The sequence below is a fragment of the Pogoniulus pusillus genome, chromosome 39 (assembly GCF_015220805.1).
Source record: "Pogoniulus pusillus isolate bPogPus1 chromosome 39, bPogPus1.pri, whole genome shotgun sequence".
Lineage (NCBI taxonomy): Eukaryota > Metazoa > Chordata > Aves > Piciformes > Lybiidae > Pogoniulus > Pogoniulus pusillus.
The window spans coordinates 5,324,583-5,340,598 of record NC_087302.1 but is presented as its reverse complement, the minus strand read 5'-3'; the positions used below and the strand labels follow the sequence as shown (position 1 = coordinate 5,340,598).

The following is a 16,016-nucleotide window of genomic DNA, read 5'->3' as shown; positions in this document are numbered from 1 at the left end:
GGGTTGGGGACCCTGTGTTGGGCTGTCACTCTGCTGAATAAGCTGAGATGTGTGGATGCTTCCCAACAAAGAGGCTTGCTAGGAAGCTTCTCTTCCTTCCTGAACTTCAGACCACTGTGGCCACTAAGCCACATCCCTGAGTGCCATGCCCAGGGTTGGGGACCCTGTCTTGGCCTGTCAATCCATTGAATAAGCTGAGATGTGTGGATGCTTCCCACCAAAGAGGCTTGCTAGGAAGCTTCTCTTCCTTCATGAGCTTCAGACCACTGTGGCCACTAAGCCACATCCCCAAGTGCCATGGCCACAGGTTTCTGGAGCAGCACCTCCAGGGATGGGGTCCCTGTATTGTGCTGTCACTCTGCTGAATAAGCTGAGATGTGTGGATGCTTCCCAACGAAGAGGCTTGCTAGGAAGCTTCTCTTCCTTCTGTGCTCACAGCAGCTAGGATCAGCTTTATGCTGAAATGCTTCTGGGAAGGGAGCTGCTGCTTCATCCTAAAATCTGGAGTTGTTGCAGGCACAATCTTTCCCCCCCCTCCCCTGGCTCCTGTCCCAGCCCTGTCTGTGCCTCGCTCCAATTTATCCACACTCCCTCCGAGCTCTCCAGGAGCCTTTCATGTTTCATTGCCAACTTCTTCCAAAGCAGAATATTTGACATTTGATTTCCCTCCCACAAAGCACAGAAGCAACAGTTGCACAGCCCAGGCTGGGGGAGAGCAGGATAAGGAAACTTTGCTTCCAGCCACTTCTTCTGAGTTCTTTAACCACATGGTTTAAAGGTGCTCATTAGGAGCTTTTACAGACTCTCTTCCTGCTGCATCTGGCTTCAAACAGCTCTTAGGGCATGAGAGAAACATTTCTCACCCTGGCTGTACCAAGCAGAAATTAACTTCCCAGAGCTGCTCCAGCAAGTGCCCACCAGCTCTGTGCATAAGCTGAGCAAGACTGGGAGAGGACTGGGTGCTGCTGGCATGGGGATGTGCTGTGTTAGCAGAGCACCATGGAGTGTCAGGGTGGGAAGTGAAGATGCTGAGGGGCCTGAAGCATCCCTAAGGAGGAAAGGCTGAGAGCACTGGGGCTGTTGAGCCTGGAAAAGTGCAGGTAGAGAGGGAATCAACACTCAGAAAGAGCTAAAGAGCCTGTGGGGGTCAAGAGGATGGGGCCAGACTCTTTCCAGTGATGCCCAATGACAAGGGGAAACAGGCACAAAGTGGAACCTAGGAGGTACCATCTGACCAGGAGGAGAATCTGCTGTGAGGGTGCTGGAGCTCTGGAGCAGGCTGCTCAGAGAGGTTGTGGAGTCTCCTTCTCTGGAGAGCTTCCAACCCCATCTGGCTGTTGTGATCCTGGGCAAGCTGCTGTGGGTGCCCCTGCTCTGGCAGAGGGGATGGACTGGGTGATCTCCAGAGATCCTTTCCAACCCCAAACAACTCTGTGAGTCAATGATTTAATGGTGGGTCTGTCACAGAGCCCACACCAACAGCTCCTGCTCAGGCAGCAAATCTCCTCTGATTTCTTGCTTTCAGAGGAGGATGGCAGCTTGCAGGGAAAGTGCTGGTGGTGAGGAGAAAAAATGGCTTTAGAATTCAGTCCTGGAGAATTAATTGTGCATCAGAGGTTTTAATGTGTGAGAGCTCAGTGCATTTCAATTAAAAAAGCCCTCTAGGACTCTGGGAGCACTTTGGTGGCTCCCAGGCTGCAGCCCCTCTTGGCTGGTTCTGTCTGCTCCCAGTGCCAGCACAGCACTGCCTTTGGGTGCAGTTCCCAGGGCAGGTTCCGCTCTGCTCCCACATTTACCCCTTCAGCAAGTCAGGAGCTCACCCTGTGAGAAGTGGTGGGCATGCTTCAGCACCCAGGTTATATAAGCAGCAGCAGCAGAATCGAGGCCAAAGAGTTTTGCAGCTCCTGATAGAAGGACAGATTTGGTTGCTTTGAATCTGGCAGTGAGCAGAGGCTCCGGCGTGGAATCGGTTTGCTTAGAAGAGTCCCCTCAGATCATCAAGTCCAACCACCAGCCCAGTGCCAAAGTGCCATGGCCACACTGGTGACCCCAGCACAAGGATGTGGAACTGTTGGAGTAGGTCCAGAGATGGCCACAGAGATGATCAGAGGGCTGAAAAATCTCTGTTCTGGGGACAGGGTGAGGGAGTTGGGGCTGTTCAGCCTGGAGAAGAGGAGGCTGAGGAGTGACCTCATTGCTGTCTGCAGCTACCTGCAGGGAGGCTGTAGCCAGGTGGGGTTGGGCTCTGCTCCCAGGCAGCCAGCAACAGAAGAAGGGGACACAGTCTCAAGCTGTGCCAGGACAGGTCTAGGCTGGATGTGAGGAGGAAGTTGTTGTCAGAGAGAGTGATTGGCATTGGAATGGGCTGCCCAGGGAGGTGGTGGAGTGGCTGTGCCTGGAGGTGTTGAAGCCAAGCCTGGCTGGGGCACTTAGTGCCATGGTCTGGTTGGTTGGGCAGGGCTGGGTGCTAGGTTGTGCTGGCTGAGCTTGGAGCTCTCTTCCAACCTGCTTGATTCTATCATATTCTATGAAGGGGCTGCAGGAGATCTGGGCAGGGACTTTTGATAAGGGCTTGGAGTGATAGGATGGGAGGGAATGGCTTTGAGCTGGGAGAGGGGAGACTGAAGCTGGAGATGAGGAAGGAATTCTTTACAGAGACACTGGCACAGGTTGCCCAGGGAGGTTGTGGATGCCTCCTCCCTGAAGGTATTCAATGCCAGGTTGAATGAGGCCCTGAGCAACCTGGGCTGGTGGGAGGTGTTGCTGGGCATGGCAGGGGGGGTTGGAACTGGTTGATCTTTAAGGTCTCCTGCAACCCAAGCCATTCTGTGATCTTTCCCCTCCTCTGCCTGCCACCCCTGTTTGCAGCTAATGATCTATCAGCTTGTTTGTGCTCATCATGTAAATGGGTTTGATGAAGTGCTGAGGTCAGGAGCTGTGGAGCTGGTCCCTGGCGGGGGAAGCAGCACCTCCCTAATGAGGTACCCGGCCAGGATGCAGCACATCATCTGCCGGTAAGCAACCTCCACTCGCCCTGCACAGCCTCAGACGCTGCTGCTCTCAGCTCATCCTTGGTAACTCCGGTGGTTAATTCTGCCACAGGGGGATGATTTCAGGCTGCTTTTATGCAGCGTGGAACACAGCACCAATCCTGCTCCGTGACTGGGAACCTCACAGCTCCCCTGGTAGAAATAATCGCAGATAATCACCCTGTGAAATGCACATCACAGGAGTGAGGGTGGCAGAGCTCAGAGGGCCTTGGACCTCTCTAGCCTGAGATGTCCTGAGGAATCCTTTGCCTCCAGTGAGCGGCAAACCCTCTGCGATCAGTCTGCCAGGCTGCGTGGTGCTGAGCCATGCATGATCCTGAGCTGTGTGTGGTGCTGAGCTGTGTGTGGTGCTGAGCTGTGCATGGTGCTGAGCCATGCTTGGTGCTGAGCCATGCATGATCCTGAGCTGTGCATTGTGCTGAGCCATGCTTGGTGCTGAGCCATGCATGATCCTGAGCTGTGTATGGTGCTGAGCTGTGTGTGGTGCTGAGCTGTGCATGGTGCTGAGCCATGCTTGGTGCTGAGCCATGCATGATCCTGAGCTGTGTATGGTGCTGAGCTGTGTGTGGTGCTGAGCTGTGCATGGTGCTGAGCCATGCTTGGTGCTGAGTCATGCATGATCCTGAGCTGTGTGTGGTGCTGAGCTGTGTGTGGTGCTGAGCTGTGCATGGTGCTGAGCCATGCTTGGTGCTGAGCCATGCATGATCCTGAGCTGTGTATGGTGCTGAGCTGTGTGTGGTGCTGAGCTGTGCATAGTGCTGAGCCATGCTTGGTGCTGAGCTGTGTGTGGTGCTGAGCTGTGTGTGGTGCTGAGCTGTGCATGGTGCTGAGCCATGCATGATCCTGAGCTGTGTATGGTGCTGAGCTGTGTGTGGTGCTGAGCTGTGCATGGTGCTGAGCCATGCTTGATGCTGAGTCATGCATGATCCTGAGCTGTGCATGGCCCTGCGTTGTACATGGTGCTGAGCCATGGGAGATGCTGAACCCTATATGACCCTGAGCTGTGTATGGTCCGGAACTGTGCATGGTGCTGAGCCATGCTTGGTGCTGAGTCATGCATGATCCTGAGCTGTGTATGGTGCTGAGCTGTGTATAGCCCTGAGCCATGCATGGTGCTGAGCCATGCTTGGTGCTGAACTGTGCATGATCCTGAGCTGTGTACAGCCCTGAGCCATGCATGGTGCTGAGCCATGCTTGGTGCTGAGTCGTGCATGATCCCGAGCTGTGTATAGCCCTGAGCCATGCATGGTGCTGAGCCATGCTTGGTGCTGCTGAGCCATGCATGATCCTGAGCTGTGTACAGCCCTGAGCCATGCATGGTGCTGAGCCATGCTTGGTGCTGAACTGTGCATGATCCTGAGCTGTGTATAGCCCTGAGCCATGCATGGTGCTGAGCCCCTGCATGTCCACCTTAGGCTCCCCTTGCCCAAGGAGGAGGCAGGGAGGCTGCGGGGGCTGCAGGTCGGCTTTGTGCCGGTTTGAAGCTGGTGCTCGCTGGAGCCCCTGAGCCATGTCTGGTGGCTGCTGTGACATTTTTACTGCGGTTCAGAGCCCCTTGTGCAGAGCACTGGGAGCTGAGCTCTGCTCCTGCCTGCTGCTTGGAGGGAAGATTAATGCCAGCCCTCAAGATTCCCCTCACGCCGTGGTGCGAAGGGCACAGTGCTGGGGAGGGCTGAGCCAGCGCTGGTCCCTGGGCACTGGGAGGGGGACCAGTGCTCACTGCTGGGGAGGCTGAAGGTTATTTGGACTGAAGAGGTTGAAGGGGCTCTTTTATGTGCCTGTAGCTGCTTTTTCCCTGCCTTGTCTCTTACCCAGCAGTGAGCACTGCTCTAGACATCATCACTGGGGGGCACTGACCAGTGTGACCAGTATCAGCCTGGCTGTGAGCGTTCATCTCTGGACTGTACTGGGCACTGCACCTTGAATCCTGGGTTCAGTCTGGGGCTTTTCACTCCAAGAGGGACATTGAGGGGCTGGAGCAGATCCAGAGAAGGGCAACAAAGCTGGGAAAGGGTCTGGAGAACAGAGCTGGGGAAGGGCAGCTGAGGGAACTGCATTCAGTTTTGGGGTCCTCAGTTGAAGAGGGACAGGGATCTGCTGGAGAGAGTCCAGCAGAGTTAACAAGGATGATGAGGGGACTGGAGCACTGCCTGAGGAGGAGAGGCTGAGGGACCTGGGGCTGCTTAGTCTGGAGAAGAGAAGACTGAGAGGAGATTTAATCAATGTTTATAACTCTCTGAGGGCTGGGGGTCAGGAGGGGGGCACAGGCTCTGCTCACTGCTCCCTGGGATAGGACAAGCAGCAATGGATGGAAGCTGCAGCACAGGAGGTTCCAGCTCAACACAAGGGGCAACTTCTTGCCTGGAAGGGTCCCAGAGCCCTGGCACAGGCTGCCCAGAGAGGTTGTGGAGTCTCCTTCTGTGGAGCCTTTCCAGGCCTGTCTGGATGTGTTCCTGTGTGCCCTGAGCTAGATTGTGTGGCCCTGCTGTGGCAGGGGGGTTGGACTCAATGATCATTTTGGGTCTTTTCCAACCCCAGACATGATGTGAGCCTGTGAGCTGGGCAGAGTCAGTCTGGAGAATGGGAGGCTGAAGGGACACCTCCTTGCTGCTCTGCAGCTCCCTGAAAGGAGGCTGCAGTGAGGTAGGGTTTGGGCTCTTCTCCCATGGAACAAGTGACAGAAGAGGAAATGGCTTCGAGTCACACCAAGGGAGGTTTAGGTTGGATATTAGGAAGAATTTCTTCCCTGTGAGAGTGGTCAGGGATTGGCACAAGCTGCCCAGAGAGGTGGTGGAGTCCCCACCCCTAGAGGTGTTCACAAAACCTGTGGCCATGGCACTTTGGTAGCTGGTTTAGTGGCCAGGGTGGTGTTAGGTCAATGGTTGGACTGGATGACCTTGGAGGTCCTTTCCAACCCAATCCATTCTGTGATTCTCTGATCTCATGGGTGCATGCTCCTGGCAGAAGAGCAGGCAGCACTGCTCAGACCTGTTGCTTTTCCCTTCCTCCCTCTTCCACATACATCACCGTGGCTTTAGGTAAAGAGGCTGTCTCCTGCTCTGCTCAGATAGCTGTGAGGTGCTTGCTTTGCAAAGCCCCCAGAGTGCCAGCAGCTGCAGGAGCACACTGAGGATAATTTGTTGTGTGTCTCCTTGTCCTGTAACTCCAAAAGGTTTAAGTCCTGTGGCAAGTGCTTTGCTTTGGGCTGAGCATTCCAGCAGCTGATTGAGAGGGAGGCAAGCGTGGGGCTGCCCAGATGATTTAGAAGAGGTTGGAATCGGAGTGAGGGCTGAGAAAAACAAGGGAGTCCATCAATTGTGGAGGAGAGAGGCTGTAAATACTGATGGTGTCCTGAAGAGAACTGAGAAAACACAATAAAAAATGCAGGAGATGTGGATAAAAGGGTCTGGAGTCATCAGGAGGGAAAAAATGAGCTGATTAAATTTTCAGCTACATTATCTGCTAGTTGAACAGCAGTTAGCTGGACATAATCACAGCCAAGTTTGCACCTCTGGGGCAGGGAAGTTGCCTCAGCTGAATCCCAGGAGAGGTTCCCAAGCCCTTCTGAGCTGCACCACCCCTCTCATGAACTGCTCCAGCACCCATCACAGGCTACCACCCAGCACCCTGGGGTGCAGAAACACACTTGACTACTTGCCAGGGCGTTGGGGTTGTTCAGTCTGGAGAGGAGAAAGCCAGGCTGGATGAGACCTGGAGTGACCTGGGCTGCTGGGAGGTGTTGCTGCCTGTGCCCAGGGGTTGGAAATAGATTTTCTTCTTGATGCTGCTTGGCATGGAGGCTGGACTTGAGTTCTGGGCCCAGTTCTGGGCCCCTCAATTGCAGAGATGCTGAGGTGCTGGAAGGTGTTTGGAGAAGGGCAGCAAGGCTGGGGAGGGGCCTGGAGCACAGCCCTGTGAGGAGAGGCTGAGGGAGCTGGGGGGGTGCAGCCTGCAGCAGAGGAGGCTCAGGGCAGAGCTCATTGCTGTCTGCAGCTGCCTGCAGGGAGGCTGTAGCCAGGTGGGGTTGGGCTCTGCTGCCAGGCAAGCAGCAACAGAAGAAGGGGACACAGTCTCAAGCTGTGCCAGGGCAGTTTGAGGCTGGATGTTGTTAGGAAGTTGTTGTCAGAGAGAGTGATTGGCACTGGAATGGGCTGCCCAGGGAGGTGGTGGAGTGGCTGTGCCTGGAGGTGTTGCAGCCAAGCCTGGCTGGGGCACTTAGTGCCATGGTGTGGTTGGGCAGGGCTGGGTGCTAGGTTGGGCTGGCTGAGCTTGGAGCTCTCTTCCAACCTGGGTAATTCTGTGATTCTGTGACTTGATGAGCTCCATGAGAAAGTTGTTCAGTCTGGAGAGGAGAAGGCTCCCAGGTGACCTTATTGTGGCCTTTCAGTACCTTAAGAGGGCTACAAGAAAGATGGGAAGGGACTTTTTAGGCTGTCAGGTAGTGTTTGCACTTGGGGGGATGGAACAAAGCTGGAAATGGGGAGATTCAGACTGGATGTTAGGAAGAAGCTCTTCAGCAAGAGGGTGCTGAGACCCTGGAATGGGTTGCTGAGGAAGGTGATGGAATCCTCATCCCCAGAGGTGTTTAAGGCCAGGCTGGATGAGGCTGTGCACAGCCTGATTTAGTGTGAGGTGTCCCTGCCCATGACAAGGAGGGTTGGAACTGGCTGATCCTTGTGTTCCCTTCCAACCCTGACTGATTCTGTGATCTCTGGAGATCCCTTCCAACCTCTAAGTTTCTGTGACTCTGATTCAAGGTCCCTTCCAACCCACCCCACTCTGTGCATCTGTGAACCTGTCTTCCTCCACAAGCACTGCCAGGAAAGCAGGGAACAGTCACAACCTGGGGCAAAATGGGAGCAGAGAAAGGGAATTAAATACAGAGCATGGAGTGGGAACAGAATCCCCCTGGAGCAGCATGGTCCTTGCCACAGCAGAGCTGCTTCTGGAGGAAAGCTTGAGCTCCACGAGGAGGTTTACACCATCTTGGTACCTTCTTCTTCTTCCACCTCCTACTCCACCCTCCCAAAATTCAGGAGCAGCTGCAGGCTTGGCTTTTATTGGGTGGTTTATTTGGGTTGGGTTGTTGGGGTTTTTTTTTTTCCCCTTCACTTTCCTCCCTGTGGTCAATTAAGAATAATGAAGGTCCTGAGCTAAAAACTTGTCTGAGCTCATTAACAATCTCCTCTTGCCAGCAAGGATGTGTTAATTAACAGCAATTGACCAAAAGAAAGCCCAGCCCAGGCAGGTGGGACAGCACTGCCTGCTCTCCCTGCCCTGCTGGCAGACCATTTGTCACACAGGCTGGGGGGGCTGATGTGGTTGGCATCCAGGTTGCTTCCAGGATGTTCCTCCAGCCCTGCAACCTGCCTGGATTTATTTACAAGCTTCAAGGATGTGGCCTCGAGGGTGGAAGTCTTTGAGGTACCAAACACTGCAAACTTTTCCTGGAGGGGTGGGAGAACAGAAATGCTCCAATGTGTAAATTCCACTTTGGGTTTGTTTCCTTTCAAGGAGTTTTATTTTAGCCCTGGCTCTTGGGGTGGTTTCTTTCAAGTGCCTCCTAGGTTTGCTTTCAGGCTTGGTTTGTTTTTGCTTGGCTTTTTGCTTTGTATGAGGTTGTTTCTTCCCCTGCCAGTCACAGCCACAGGGTTCCCATGTGTTTGCTGCAGCATTTGCTTCCCTCTCCAATTCCTCCTCTTCCACAGACCTATTTTTTTTCAGACAAGTTCCTACAGCCCTGAAATGCCTCCAGAATTTGCCTTCTTTTGGCATGTGCACACACTCCTCTTCCTCCATCCTCCTCTTCCTCCATCCTCCTCTTCCTCCATCCTCCTCTTCCTCCATCCTCCTCTTCCTCCATCCTCCTCTTCCTCCATCCTCCTCTTCCTCCATCCTCCTCTTCCTCCATCCTCCTCTTCCTCCATCCTCCTCTTCCTCCATCCTCCTCTTCCTCCATCCTCCTCTTCCTCCATCCTCCTCTTCCTCCATCCTCCTCTTCCTCCATCCTCCTCTTCCTCCATCCTCCTCTTCCTCCATCCTCCTCATCTTCCTCCATCCCTTGTCCTCCCCCTCCATCCTCCTCCATCCTGCCATGGGCAGGGACACCTCACACTAGATCAGGCTGTCCACAGCCTCATCCAGCCTGGCCTCAAACACCTCCAGGGATAAGGATTCCACCACCACCTCCCTGAGCAACCCATTCCAGGCTCTCACCACTCTCATGCTGAAGAACTTCTTCCTGACATCCATTCTGAATCTCCCCATTTCCAGCTTTGCTCCATTCCCCCCAGCCCTATCACTCCCTGACAGCCTCAAAAGTCCCTCCCCAGCTTTCTTGTAGCCCCCTTCAGATACTGGAAGGCCACAATAAGGTCAACCACCTCCCTGGGCAACCCATTCCAGCCTCTCACCACTCTCATACTGAACAGTTTCCTCCTCATGTCCAGGCTGACTCTTGCCACCTCCAGCTTTGCTCCACTCCCTTTGTCCTGTCACTCCCTGACAGCCTAAAAAGTTCACTACCTGAAAGCCTAAAACTTTTCTTCCTGTCTCAACCTAAACCTCCCCTGGTGCATTTCTGTGGGATGTGCCTGAGTTTCCACAGTGCAGGGAGTGCTGCAGGTTTGGATGGACAGACAGACACAGGTCTCCCATCCTCACCTGGAGCAAAGAGAGACAGAAATAATTCTGCTCCTGAAGGAGGAAATTACTTGAAGGGGAAATTCTTTGAGTTTAAGGAGAAGCTTCTTTACTCTGGAGGTGCTGGAGCCCTGCAGCAGGTGCCCAGAGAGGTTCTGGAGTCTCTTTCTCTGCAGAGCTTCCAACCCTGCTTGGTCATTGTAATCCTGAGCAAGCTGCTGTGGGTGCCCTGCTTGAGCAGGGGGGGTTGGATTGGATGATCCTCAGAGGTCCCTTCCAGCTCTCACCATGCTTGGGTTTTATGAAACCTGGCATTTCACACTCTGCTCAGCTGTGTCCTTTCAAAGCAAGCCTCAGATTCCTCTTCCTGCCTCCCAAAGCTTTTAGAGCTTCTTCTCTTCCCTCCTCCCTTCCACTGCTGTGGTTTTTGTCTTCTCAGCACATGGAATTGTTGAGCTGGGCATGGGGAGGGGAATTGTTTTCAGCAGACAAAAAAGAGAAACATAACTCACAATATGGTGAGAGGAGCTCTGAAATGGCACAAATGATTCCACTTCATGCTTTAATTAGTTGGAATTAGCAATGGGAATAGATGCATAAAATGATCCAGTGAAGGGTGAAATGGGAAAAAGGACACAGGGTTCAGCACCTCTTTATTATGATGAGGTTTGCACAGAGGATGTGCAGGTACTTGGCCTGCTGCATCTTCATCCTCTGAGCTCAGGCAGACCTGAAGACTCTGCAAGGAAGGGAGGTGACTTGGGTACAGGCTTTGCATGTCACAGTCAGGATGTGCAGGAAAGAGTCCAAGAGAAGGCTGCAAAGGTGATGAAGGGGCTGGAGCATCTCTGTGAGAAGGAAAGGCAAAGAGCTCACCTGGAGTCCTGCATCCAGCTCTGGAGCCCCTGGGACAAGAGGGATGTGGAGATGCTGGAGAGTGTCCAGAGCAGGGCCAGGAGGATGCTCAGAGGCTGCAGCAGCTCTGCTGTGAGCACAGACTGAAAGAGTTGGGGCTGTGCAGGCTGGAGCAGAGGAGGCTCCCAGGTGACCTTCTTGTGGCCTGCCAGGATCTGAAGGGGGCTACAGAAAATCTGGGGAGGGACTTTTGAGGCCGTCAGGGAGTGGCAGGAGTGGGGGAATGGAGCCAAGCTGGAGGTGGGGAGAGTGAGGCTGGAGGTGAGGAGGAAGTTGTTGAGCAGGAGAGTGGTGAGAGGCTGGAATGGGTTGCCCAGGGAGGGGGTTGAGGCCCCATGGCTGGAGGTGTTTGAGGCCAGGCTGTGTGAGGCTGTGTGCAGCCTGCTCTAGGGTAGGGTGTCCCTGGGCATGGCAGGGGGCTTGGAACTGGCTGCTCCTTGTGGTCCCTTCCAACCCTGCCTGATTCTGTGGTTGTATGAGAGCCCTGGGGCTGTTGAGCCTGGAGAAGATAGAAACTGAGAGGAGATCTTACTGATGTTTGCAAGTGTGTGAAAGGTGGAGGGCAAGAAGGCTCTTTTCAGTGGTGCTGTGCCACAGGACAAGGGGCAGTGGACACACACTTGTGTCTCAGTAGGTTCTCCCTCAACATCAGGAGAAAGTTCTGTGGTGTGAGGGTGCTGGTGGCCTGCAGCAGCCTGCCCAGCAAGGTTGAGGAGTTTCCTTCTCTGGAGACTTTCAAGACCCATCTGGATGTGTTCCTGTGTGACCTGCTCTAGGTGATCCTGCTTTGGCAGGGAGGGTTGGTCTTGGCCTCCAGAGGTCCCTTCCAACCCCTGCTGTCCTGTTTCTGTGACAGTGTGGCACTTATTCTGGTGGCTGTGGGTGGGGTGGGATGCAGCTGAGAGCCCCTTCCAGCTCAAATCCATCCCTTTAGCCTGGTCCCTGCTCCATCCTTGGGAGCCAGTTGATAACTCCAGGATTTCTGGCTGATGCTAGTGAGGAAAAAGAACTCTCTTAATAATCTTCTATTTATTTTAGCAGGACACAGGAATGTGCCCAGCAGACTAAACAGTGCAGCCTCCCCTCTGTGTGGTGGGGCTGGGGGCTGTGTGCCAGCCCCAGCCGTGCCCAGAGCTGTGCTCTGGCCTCTCTCCTGCCAAGTTTGCTGGGGACCAGCTGGAGAGGAGCTCAGCATTCCTCCTAGACTCATAGAATGACAGAATGTGGGGGTTGGAAGGGATCTCTGGAGATCATCCACTCTCCTGCTAATGCCTAGACACCCCCAGCAGCTTGCCCAGGATCACAGTGGCCAGGTGGGGTTGGGAGTCTGCAGAGAAGGAGACTCCACAGCCCCTCTGGGCAGCCTGCTGCAGGGCTCCAGCACCCTCACACCTAAGAACTTTCTCCTCCTGAGTTCCAGTTTGTGCCCCTTGTCCTGTCACTGGGCACCACTGACAAGAGCTCAACCCCACAGTTTTGCTCCCCCACCCTTTAGCTCTTGCTGAGCACTGCTCAGATGCCCTCTGGGGCTGCTCTTCTCCAGGCTCAGCACCCCCAGGGCTCTCATCCTTTGCTCCCTGCAGAGATGCTCCAGGCCTCTCAGTATGTTTGTAGCCTCCTCTGGGCCCTCTCCAGTCTCTGCTGAGTTTGGGAGCTGAAGAGAGGGGCAATAGCAGTGGGCTCCTGAGAAAGTTTCTGCTCAAGAAATCATTTTTGTGGCATTTAAGCTCAGAAAGGTTTCCTTGCACAGGGAGAGGTTTTCCCCTTTTCTTCTCTGCATTCACCTGCCCCTTTGGGTTTCTCAGCTGCCCAATTATCCCCAGCTGCTTTGCAGCAAACCCCAGCAGCCTCTGAATCTTTTGCTGTCCACTCCACAGCTTTATCCTCCCCAAAGCCCTAAGAGATGGAGCAGCAATAGCACTGCTGAGATGACGAATTGAAGCCTGGAGATGCTGCCTGACCTCTCCTAAGCCACACAGGAAATCTGTGGCAGAGGAAGAGATTGAACTGAAGCCTCCCAAATTGTTAGTCCCCTAACAGAGAACCATTCTTCATTCCATCACTGCTCAGCTTGGTGCTCTGCAGTCAGAGGGAGGTGAATATTGGAAAGGGAAGGCACTGGTCACGATCTGCAGTGACAAATAGCTTACAAAGTCCTCATTGCTGTGAGATTCACCTTCCCAGCTGCAGTTAGTCATATGGACTCTTAGAAATGTACCTTCAAAAGCCCTAAATCTTCATAAAGGGGAGATTTGAGTGCACAGATCTTCATAAAAGGGTGATTGGAGTGCACAGATCTTCATAAAGGGGTGATTGGAGTGCACAAAATCACTTTGAAATCATTTTAACCCTCATCAGGAGATCCCCAATTGCCTGACATAAAGGGGGATGCTCCTCAGCAGTGATGCTGCAGTGCTGTGCATCCAGCCTGGTCCTCAAGAGCCTGGGATGAGAATGAGTTGCCCAGGGAGGTGGTTGAGGCCCCATCCTTGGAGGTGTTTAAAGCCAGGCTGGATGAGGCTGTGGGCAGCCTGCTCTAGGGTAGGGCATCCCTGCCCATGGCAGGGGAGTCAGAACTAGGTGATGCTTGTGGTCCCTTCCAACCCTGACTGATTCTGTGATTCTATGATCATGTTCCCATCCCAGCAAAGCAGCTGTGGAGCTGCTTCCCAGGCTTCACTGAGCAGTAGCTTGGTTTGTTGTGGCAAATGAGGATTTGTTTGCAGTGTTGCTGCCAGAGCTCCACCTGTGAATGTTCATAGAGCCTGGAATTTTCTTCTTCCTAGGCTGGGAACCTTTTTTACCCCTCTGGACCTTGACCTCTGGCCAAAGTGTTGCTTTTGATGGCAAAATCCAAAGCCCAAGTGGGATTTTTTTTTGCCACCTCTGTCTTGAAGTGCCTGTGTCCCACAGGGCAGCTCCATTGCTGTGTCCTCCCCAGGAACACACCCAGAACCCCATCACCCATTTCACCTGCTCCTTGCCTGTGCAGACAAAGCAGGGCAGAGGATTTTGTGCATGAAACTAACCCAGGCAGGGGCTCAAGCAGCAGATTTCTGCTGTCTTTGCAAAGGGCTGAAGAGAGAGAACTGCTCTCTGCCCCCCACCTTCCTCCCATGCCTGCTGAGTTTCCTTTGTTAGACAAAAATTGGAGGTGTTAGGGCTTTTTGAACCTAAGAGGTGGCAGGAAAAGATTCTGCTTGAGATGATGATTATCCTTCCAGTCTGCCAGCTTCAGCCCAGAGGGCTGCTCAGTTGCAGAGGAGTTGGCACAAGTGTTTCGGAGCGTGCTGGAAGCTGGCATGAAAATCCTGCTGCACCCAGCCTTCAGGATGGAGCCAAATATTGTTTCAGCTGCATGTCCCCAAAGGCAGAGCAGCCCTGGATGTTGCAGAGGAGGAGGAAGGTTTGAAGGCAGTGGAAATGCAGCAGGCTGAACCTGCCAGCAGCTTTGGTTGGGTATTGGAAACGCTTTCAGCGCTCCGCTGAAGTTGTGCCACCAAAACCAGTGCCACATTGTCTCCTCCCTTCCCTGGCTCCACTTCAGAGAGTGTCTCTCCAGTTCCTCCTGCAGCACATATTTATCTGCTCCGTGCCCTTCTGGCTGCTTCATTAGCATTCATGTTTCCTTTCAAACAGAAATTGAGTGCTCAGAGAGCTGCAGCCACTTGCAGGGCACAAGCGGGTGGGATGGTGCCTGCTGCCCTCCTGCATGTGGCATTGAGGAGACCAACTGAGGTTAGCAAAAGGTTCAGAGGTCCAAATAATGGGAGTTAAAGATCCATTTGCAACTCTGTGCCAGCAGTGGAGAGCTAAGACTGGAGTGGTAAAGGGGCCCAGAATCAAGACCCGAGCACTGAAGGTCTCTCAGCAGTTGGAATCATAGAATGGTTTAGGTGGGAAGGGAGCTCAAAGCTCAGCCAGTTCCAGCCATAGGCAGGGACACCTCCCACTAGAAGAGGTAGCTCAAGGCTTCATCCAGCCTGGCCTTGAACACCTCCAGGGAAGTTGTGGAGCACAGAATCACCTAATGGGATTGAAGATCATTGCTCAGTGGTGCCCTGTGATAAGACAAGGGCCAGCAGTGTGCCCAGGTGGGCAGCAGAGCCAATGGCATCCTGGGCTGACTCAGAAGCAGTGTGGGCAGCAGGACAAGGGAGGTTCTTGTGCCCCTGTGCTCAGCACTGCTCAGGCCACCCCTGCAGTGCTGTGTCCAGTTCTGGGCTCCTCCATTGCAGAGAGATGCTGAGGTGCTGGAAGGTGTTTGGAGAAGGGCAGCAAGGCTGGGGAGGGGCCTGGAGCACAGCCCTGTGAGGAGAGGCTGAGGGAGCTGGGGGGGTGCAGCCTGCAGCAGAGGAGGCTCAGGGCAGAGCTCATTGCTGCCTGCAGCTGCCTGCAGGGAGGCTGTAGCCAGGTGGGGTTGGGCTCTGCTGCCAGGCAGCCAGGGACAGAAGAAGGGGATACAGCCTGGAGTTGTGCCAGGGCAGGTCTAGGCTGGATGTTGTTAGGAAGTTGTTGTCATAGAGAGTGATTGGCATTGGAATGGGCTGCCCAGGGAGGTGGTGGAGTGGCTGTGGCTGGAGGTGTTGCAGCCAAGCCTGGCTGGGGCACTTAGTGCCATGGTGTGGTTGGTTGGGCAGGGCTGGGTGCTAGGCTGGGCTGGCTGAGCTTGGAGCTCTCTTCCAGCCTGGGTGATTCTGTGAACAGGCACAAGGTAGAACCCAGCAGGCTCCATCTGAGCAGGAGGAGAAACCTCTTTGGTGTGTGGGTGCTGGAGCCCTGAAAGAGGCTGCAGTGTCTCCTTCTCTGGAGGCTTTCAAGCCCCACCTGGCTGCATTCCTGTGTGATCCTGCTCTGGCTGGCAGGGAGGTTGGTCTTGATTTCCAGAGGTCCCTTCCAACTCCTACCATTCTGCTGTTGCTGAAGGTGGTATTGAGCACTGCAGCTCACAGATGATGTTTGCTTCTCTCCTTGCCTGCTGCAGTTGTTGCAGGCTGTTTCCCACCCCTTTAAGAAGTGACTCAAACTCTCTCTGCCTGGGGTGCTATTAATATCCCCACAAGAACACGATGAGAAGTCTGGGGGAGGATGGATGTTAAAAAAGAACTCCTCCTGGTGTGGCTGGGTCTGTGTGTGAGTGAGCAGACAGCCCTGCCCACAAAGAGGAACTGCTTCAAATCCTGCTAGCCAAAAAGGAGCTGACCACACCAGAATAGCAGGATTGGAGAAGCTGTGCCAGGAACAGCATTCCTGTGCCTGTGGAGAGAGAGAGAGAGGAGTCTGCAGGCTCCAGTGGTTAGTCAAGGGCAGGCTGCATTCTTCCATTGTAGGTCTTTGCTTTCAGTCTGAGTGGTCCAGGCTGGTGGCCTAAGTCCCAGTTCAGTCCCTATCATCTCATGCAGGCAGGAT

The 16,016-nt window shown here is 54.0% G+C and overlaps 1 protein-coding gene across 6 annotated transcripts in view; it reads left to right on the top strand.

Moving 5' to 3' along the window:
• Positions 1–16,016, top strand: part of PLXNA2 (plexin A2) — a 238,189-nt gene that overhangs the window by 112,631 nt on the left and 109,542 nt on the right. The window lies entirely within an intron of this gene.